We start from the raw sequence: 7871 nt of genomic DNA, 5'->3' as shown, positions 1-7871 counted from the left end.
TTTTTCTTATATAAGTCCCTTTAGCATTTCATATAATAAGGGCTTGGTGATGATGAACTCCTTGAACTTGACCTTATCTGAGAAGCACTTTATCTGTCCTTCCATTCTAAATGAAAGTTTTGCTGGATAAAGCAATCTTGGCTGTAGGTCTTTGGATTTCATGACTTGGAATACTTCTTTCCAGCCCCTTCTTGCCTGTAAGGTCTCTTTTGAGAAATCCGCTGACAGTCTGATGGGTACTCCTTTGTAGGTGACTGTCCCCTTATCCCTTGATGCTTCTAGGATTCTCTCCTTCATTTTGGTCTTCCTACTTTAATCCTTGGTGTGCCTTGGTGTGTTCCTTCTTGGGTCCAACTTCTTTGGCACTCTCTGAGCTTCCTGGATTTCCCGGAAGTCTATTTCCTTTGCCAGACTGGGGAAGTTCTCCTTTATTATTTGTTCAAATATGTTTTCCACTCGTGGCTGTTTCTTTCCCCCTTCTGGTACCCCTATAATTCAGATGTTGGAACGTTTAAAGATGTCCTGGAGGTTCCTAAGCCTCTCCTCATTTTTTTGAATTCTCATTTCTTCATTCCTTTCTGGTGGGATGTTTTGTTCTTCCTCCTGGTCCATTCCATTGATTTGAGTCCCAGTTTCCTTTCCATCACTATTGGTTTCCTGTGCATCTCCCTTCATTTCAATTAGTTTAGCCTTCATATGTTCCTCTAATTTGTGACTATGTTCCTCTAATTTGTGACTATAATCTACCAGTTCTGTGAGCATCCTGATAAATAGTGTCTTGAATTGTGCTTCTGAGAGGCTGGCAATTTCTCGGTCACTTAGAGTTATTGGCTCTGGGACTTTGAGTTCTTCTTGCACCACCTTTTGGGCTGTTCGTGCCTGTTCCGTAGCAGGATCAGAGCCCTAAAGTGTTCACTAGAACAGGGCAACTAAGTCGCTGGGTTGTGATGTTGTATGTGGGGGCGGGGTCAAAGAGGGACAATGGCTTCCCATCTGCCACCTGCCGCTGCGGCCCCGGTGCCGCAGCCACCACCATCACGAGGCCCATGCGTTTCGTTCCACTGCACGCGAGTGTGCCACCGCTGTCAGCCCTCCACCACTGGGTTCGCCCCCTGGGGCCTGTGTGATCCGTCTCACTGTGCGCAAATGTGTGACCGCGGTCAGTCTGCCCCACACCCCGACTGGTTCCGGGCTGCCTGCGCGCCTAGGTTGGGGGATCTGTCCTGCCCGACCCAGCTCCACTGCTGGCTCCGCCCCTCTTACCGTCCCCGTTGAATGGTTCGTAGTTGTCGGACTTCCGTATAATTCCGTTTTCTGGTCTTTGGGTGTGTCCTAGTTCTCCAAACCTTTGTTGTATTCAAACTCGGTTGTGGGAGAAGGCACAGTGTTTCCACCTATGCCTCCATTTTGGCGGAAGTCCCCAATTCATATATTGATACCCTAACAACGTGACTATATTTGGAGACAGGGCCTGTACAGAGATATTTAAGGCTAAATGATAATAAAGGTGGGGCCCTAATGCAAGGGAACTGGTAGCCCTGTCAGAAGAGACAACAGCAGGGATGAGCACACACAGAGAAAAGGCCGTGTGAGGACATAGCAAGAAGCCAGCCTTCTGCAGGCCAGGGAGAGAGATCTCAGGAAAACCTGCCAGCACCTTGCTTTTGGACTTCCAGCCTCTAGAACTGTGAGAAAATTAATTTCTGTGGTTGAAGGCACCCAGTCTGTGGTACTTTGTTACATCAGCCTGGGCAGACTAATACACGCAGCAAGGAAATGGGCTGGCCTAAGGCAAAAACCCAGGCTTCCGCTTTCTTTGAACACCACTCTTTGTCTTTCTTGTTCAGAGAAGATATCTCAAAAGGATTTGCAAGATGGTGGTGACAAATGTCTGCATGCCCAACAGAGATGCCTATTCTTCATGTAGCCGTGTGACATGGCATGATTAATTTTCAACCTTTCCTCTTTCATCCGCATGAAGCAAAGTAGAGCAATTTGTTTCCCCTCCTCTCCTTGCCTCTGCTCCCTTTGGAGGTTCTGCGTCTAATGGGTGGTGAAATGATAAGGATGGGAAAAGAGCAGGGGACTGTGCCTGGAGCTCCCCACCCAGGAAGCCACCATGCCTCGGCAGTCAAGTTTCAGTAGCATGCTGTGGTAGACAGCTCGGACCGCTTTGCTCAATACCCAGTCCAACTTCTTTCTAGCATGCAGAGGCTGGAAAACCCCAAACCGTACTTCCCAGATGCCCCTGCAGCTGGGTTTTGGGTGGGTGCGCATTACGTTTCCGTGAGTAGATGCATTGCACACGACTTTAATCAGGAGCGAAGTCATGTGCAGGGGAAGGCAGGGTGCAGAACATCTGCTTTGCTGCTGTGGCTCATGGCAACTGCCCCGTAACCCTCCAACCCTCAGCTATGCAGCAGCTTCCTAATTGTGCAGAGGTTCAGTTCTTCAAGGTCGTTTTAGAGGTTACGCCTGAAAGTTCAACTCAGAGTCTGTTCTATAGTCCTCCCAATGATTCAGCAAGGTAATTCAGCACTAACACATAATAAATCTCATTTCTTTGTGAACTAGCTAGAGCAGATTCAATGACCTGCAACTGAACCCTTAAAGAGTCATATATCAATCAATACAATAAAGTTTAGCATGTAAGGGGGCCTGGCGTGTGCTAACAGATGAAGAATAGGAACTAGTAATAGTAGTTGAGTACTTACTCAGATCAAAGCCTGTTATACACATCATGCAAATCAACCCTCAAAATTGTCTTGGCAAGTAGGCATGAGTATTTCCATTTCACAGATAAGGGCTCAGGTCACACAGTCGGTAAGTACTGCCAGGGGTCAGGCTGAACACAGAAAACTGTCTACACCCACACAGCTCACTGTCCATGTGAATGTCACTGATGGGCCTTCAACGATTCTACCGCCCTCACCAACACAGCTTGGCTCTTCCAGGAAACTCTTAGCCAGGAAGATAAAAGTTGCAAGTAACAATTATTCATTTCAGGACTTCCCCCCAAAAACTATTTAAAACTGCCTGATTTTTCAATGCATATAGCATCAAATGACTATTGACACTACAGGACCCTTGGAAATTCTTGGCTTGCTGTGTCCACTACTCTTCAACCATTATGTCTCAGTCCTCACCCAATCCTAACTAAGATGCCCTAAAAACCTCATGAATGTCTGAGCTCTCCTTCCTCTGAGACAGAAGGACTCCATTGAGGCGGTGCCCACTGGACTGATGCAAGCAATAAACCAGCTTTGCCTCAGTGCAGGTAACGTGGTGGTATTTTGGGGAGCAAGAATTCAACATGACCCAGATCTCCTTGTGTTCTTTCCACTATGCACTGCTGTTTCCCACTGAAGGGACTGTTACACCAGCAATTAGGTATTTTCCCTAGAAGTCTAGGGAAAGGCTTTCCCTAGGAGATGCTCAGGAGTCTGACACAGAAAACCAAGCAATATTGGACCCTATTCCTTCCAAAGGCCCCCAACCCTTGGGGGGCTTTCCCCAAGCATCATCCCTTCCAGGCTCTATCTGCTTGACATCGGGGCCCTGATGTTGGGAGAGGTGGGGCTCCTGCAACAAGCTGGACTTTGGCACAATAGATTTATGAAAGTAGAACTGCAATACCCAGTGAAGTGCAATGGCAAAGACCCTCCAAATACTTTGTGTTCCTGTAGTGGCCAAAATCTGGGGGTTTTCATAGTTGGAAGGTAGCAGAGATGAGGATGAAGTAACCCATAAGCTGGACAAAATACCAGATGTTTTTTTACTGCCAGCACCTTACAAACAGGGAAACAAAGCATCCCCCTCCCTGGTGAATAGCCAACAAATAAATGGCAGGGCCAGGACCCATCACCATTTCCTAACTGCAGACACAGAGTTCTTTGCAGAACACACTCACCACTGGGCAGGAGAGCAGCATGAATAAACTGTTACTAGAGTCGGACTGCCTGGGTTCAAATTCTGGCACTGCCACTTTTACGCTGATAACCATGGGTAAATTTCTTAACTCTCTCTGCCTCAATTTCCTCATCTGTAAAATGGGGGTAATAACAGAACTCATGGTGTTGTTGTGTCGATCAATGTTGCATGCCATACATAATTTGCCCTGAATAGCGCCTCACTCAATAAATGAGAAGTGCTCGATAAATATAAGCTATTATTATTGTGGAGGTTGGATATTAGAATCTTTTCACTTTGCCACTGAAACGTTTTGTAGTCTTGAAATCCTATCCCCAGATACCAAAAATCTGGCCACAAAAAAAAACAAACCCAGAACTGTATCTATAGGTGGGAATGATCAAAGAGCAGATTCCTTTTTACTAATTGTTACAAATATTGCTACATTAACCTCCTAGAGAGCACAGATGGCGAGAGAAGGGAACTGTCCCCATTGCTCTGCTCAGACCTGAAATAACACAAAAACGAGCAGACATAAAAGGCGAAATCTCAATTTGATGACAGTGGGAAGCGAAGATAACCAGAGGGAAACAGGAGTGAGAAGCAGCCTAAATTTACAGCTCACTGAAAGTTTACAATTGATTTGGAGGCTGGTGTAAATCAATCACAGGGTATTATGTAACAGGGATAGGAGACAGAGGTTTTGTCGGCTGCAGAATACTGAGCCGATTGGCAAGGAGAGGCAAGAGACAAACAGCTTAAAGCTGCAGAGTCTCTCCACCTTCACTGGCTAAAAGCACAGATGAAAGGGGTTCGCTGGAGAGTCAGTCTCCTGTCAACCAACGAATGGACTTGAGTGAACAGAGTGTTGCACCTGAGCTCAGTCACCTGTCATGGGTCCTATTTGATGGGTTTGTTATGAAAATGGAGTGAAATAAGTGTAAGTGATTCGCTGTCCATGGTAGGCAGGTAATACATAACAGTGATGGGCAAGATGAAGATAGCATACAACCTCGAAAATCAGAAGGGGAAAACTTACATGATTAGGGAGACTTCAAACTAACACTTTTTAAGCAGTTCTGAGGGCAGGACTCAGGTGAATGTTGTTTGGGATGAATAACAAAAGTGGGTGTCCTCTGCCGACTGTCCCTGCTGTCCATCAGAACGGCCAGCCAAGACTCAACGAGAACAAGTCAATAATTGAAGGCTTATTATATTCACAGATTGAGAGGTGAGAAAAGTTTGGAATAAACACTGAAGGCATGATTGAAAATCAACCTGTTGAAGCCCTGCCGTATCTGAAACTGTCAAATGACCTTTTGGTAACCAACAAATGAACTCCCGTGCAAAGGAACTCAGGAATAAAGTTACAAACACACCAAGGGGAGACATGGATCACTTTGTATAATGGGGATATTACTAAAGGCATAGGTTATCGATAAAAACACATCAGATGAAAGAAAGACAAATAGCATACAGTTTTACTTATTTGTAGAACCTAAAAAGCAAAATAAACATACAAATAAAACAGAAACAAACTCATACGTACAAAGAACAGACTAATGGGTGCCAGATGGGAAGGAGATTCGGGGTTGGGTGAAAAGGTAAAGGGATTAAGCAATACGAATTGGTAGTTACAGAGCAGTCACAGGGAAGTCAAGTACAGCATCGGGTACGTACTCAGTAATACGGAAATAACTATGTACAGTGTAAGGTGGGCACTGGACTTATTGGAGGGATCACTTCATAGATTATGTAAATGTCTAACTATGCTGTATGCCTGAAACTATTATAAACTAACATTGAATATGATGTATAATTGACACTCACTTACTTAAAAGAATCTTGAGAAGAAAAGGGAAGAAGTAGGACCATTTCTCCCAGATTAGAAAGACTTGGGTTTAGACACTACCAGGTTTCCTCCTTCACACAAAAGAAAGTGGATGATCTGGAGAAGTGTTAAAAAATAGTTCTCAAAGCAGACCCTGGCCAAGTAGCTCAGTTGGTTAGAGCTTGGTCCTGGTATACCAAGGCTGAGGGTTCAATCCCTGGTCAAGGCACATGCAAGAATCAACCAATGAATGCATAAATAGGAGAAAAATATATGTATATATACACACACACAATTTTATACATATCATTTAATATATTTTATATATAAATATATTTTTCTCTAAAAAGCAGTCAACCTTTTTTAAAAAAAGCTCTCAATGCAAAACTTTACATAAACCAAACTGACATTACATCTTTCTCTGCCTCTGAAGTTCCTCTCAGAGACCGAAGGTAGTAGCGTAAAAGTCCCTGATTAAAACCATCTTCTCATGAGTGATACAGTGTAGCTTTATTCCAGAAACTAGTAGACAAAATCTCATTAGAAATCAGGTCTCAGCAATAGAATCACTGTTAACAAGAGGGAGAAAATGAAGATTGATTCATGAAGACCAGAAGGTTAATCTCTAAAAAAGCAAGATGCAAAGTTCTACATGAACATCTCTGGGAGCCCCCTGCCCCACCCCACCGACCCAAGGTTTTGAACCCTCTGCCCGTGTGCTTGAGCGGGTTGCTTCCCTCATCCTTTCTCTCACAGCATCTTCCTCTTTCCCTCACCACTGGCTTTTGGGCATCTCGGACTCTGGGGTGGGCTCTGAAATAAGGCTATATGGGCTCACATCTTGGCTTAACCAAAGACTTACCACATGACCTTGGGCAAGGACTTAACCTTCCTGTACCTCAGCTATCTCATCTATAAAATAGGAATAATAACCACAGCCACCTTGAGATGTAATTATTAAATGTTAGTACAGCTAAGATATTGAGACAGTGCCTGGCACATAGCACTACACAAATGTTAGTAGTTGTGAGTACTATCAATTATATTAATATATATTTTCCACACAGATAATTCCCCCCAAATAAGATAACTTTCTTTCTTGAAAACTGCTGGTTATTTTCTTTACAGTACTTATTAGTATCTGAAATAATTTATATTTATTTATTTATCTTCAGTCTTCTCCCATGAATATGTTATCTCCATGACAACAGTGACATGCTCCTTCTTGTTCACTACGCTATGCCTTCTCCACAGAAGACTCAGTAAACAGTACCAAAATAAATGCACTGCAATTACCACTGTCCTTCGTTACCTAAATTGTTTCTGATATTGAAAAGCAAGTGTGCACAGTAAGAGATGGTGTTACACAAATCTGTTTGATCCTGACTTTCTGATAGCCACAGTAGTAAGACTTTGGAAAGCAAAGGATTTATCTAAAAATGTATTCGTAGCTACTTGATTACTGAGTTTGAATGACAAAGGATGTCAGTATTTGAAAAGAAAAGCAAGCAAAGCTCTCTTTTTTCCCTCCCTGGAAATTTCTTTTAGCAAATAGGCCTTTCCAATGCCTTCTGTACATTTTGTCTTTTTGTTCTTGCTCCCTCTCTCTGTTACCACTGTATCCTGACCTTTAGAGCAAAATTCCTGGGGCAGACTGGACAGCGATGTGTCAGCACCACGGACAGCAGCAAGCACTTGGAGGCACTGAGACTCCCCTCTTTTGTGGTTCTGAATATGAGGATTGCAGGCGTTTGAAGTTAAGAAACACTCCATATAAATTCCTTTATTTTGCAACAAACCGCACAGAGTTTTAAAGGAGAGAAATTCATGCATTTTTTGTTTGTTTGCTTTGTTAATAGAGAATGAATTAGACCTCTCTATAAGAAAACTAAGTTTTGAGTACCTGTGTCAGTCACTGTGTTGGAAGGCTTTCTATTTTATTTAATCCTCATATCAACACTAGAGCTAGAAAGCTCTAGATTTAGATCCTGACTCCATCTTGAAAAGTTACTCAACCCGTCTAAGCCTTTTTATAACCTATAAAATGGAGATAGTGTCTCCTATCAGCCTTAAAAATCTGGTCTAAAACTGTTATTACAGTTGTCGCAACTGTTCTCCCTTTGCCCTCCAC

Source organism: Sturnira hondurensis, unplaced genomic scaffold, assembly GCF_014824575.4.
Source record: "Sturnira hondurensis isolate 20B ecotype Veracruz unplaced genomic scaffold, ASM1482457v3 Scaffold0002638, whole genome shotgun sequence".
Taxonomy (NCBI): domain Eukaryota; kingdom Metazoa; phylum Chordata; class Mammalia; order Chiroptera; family Phyllostomidae; genus Sturnira; species Sturnira hondurensis.
Note: the sequence above shows the minus strand (reverse complement) of the source record.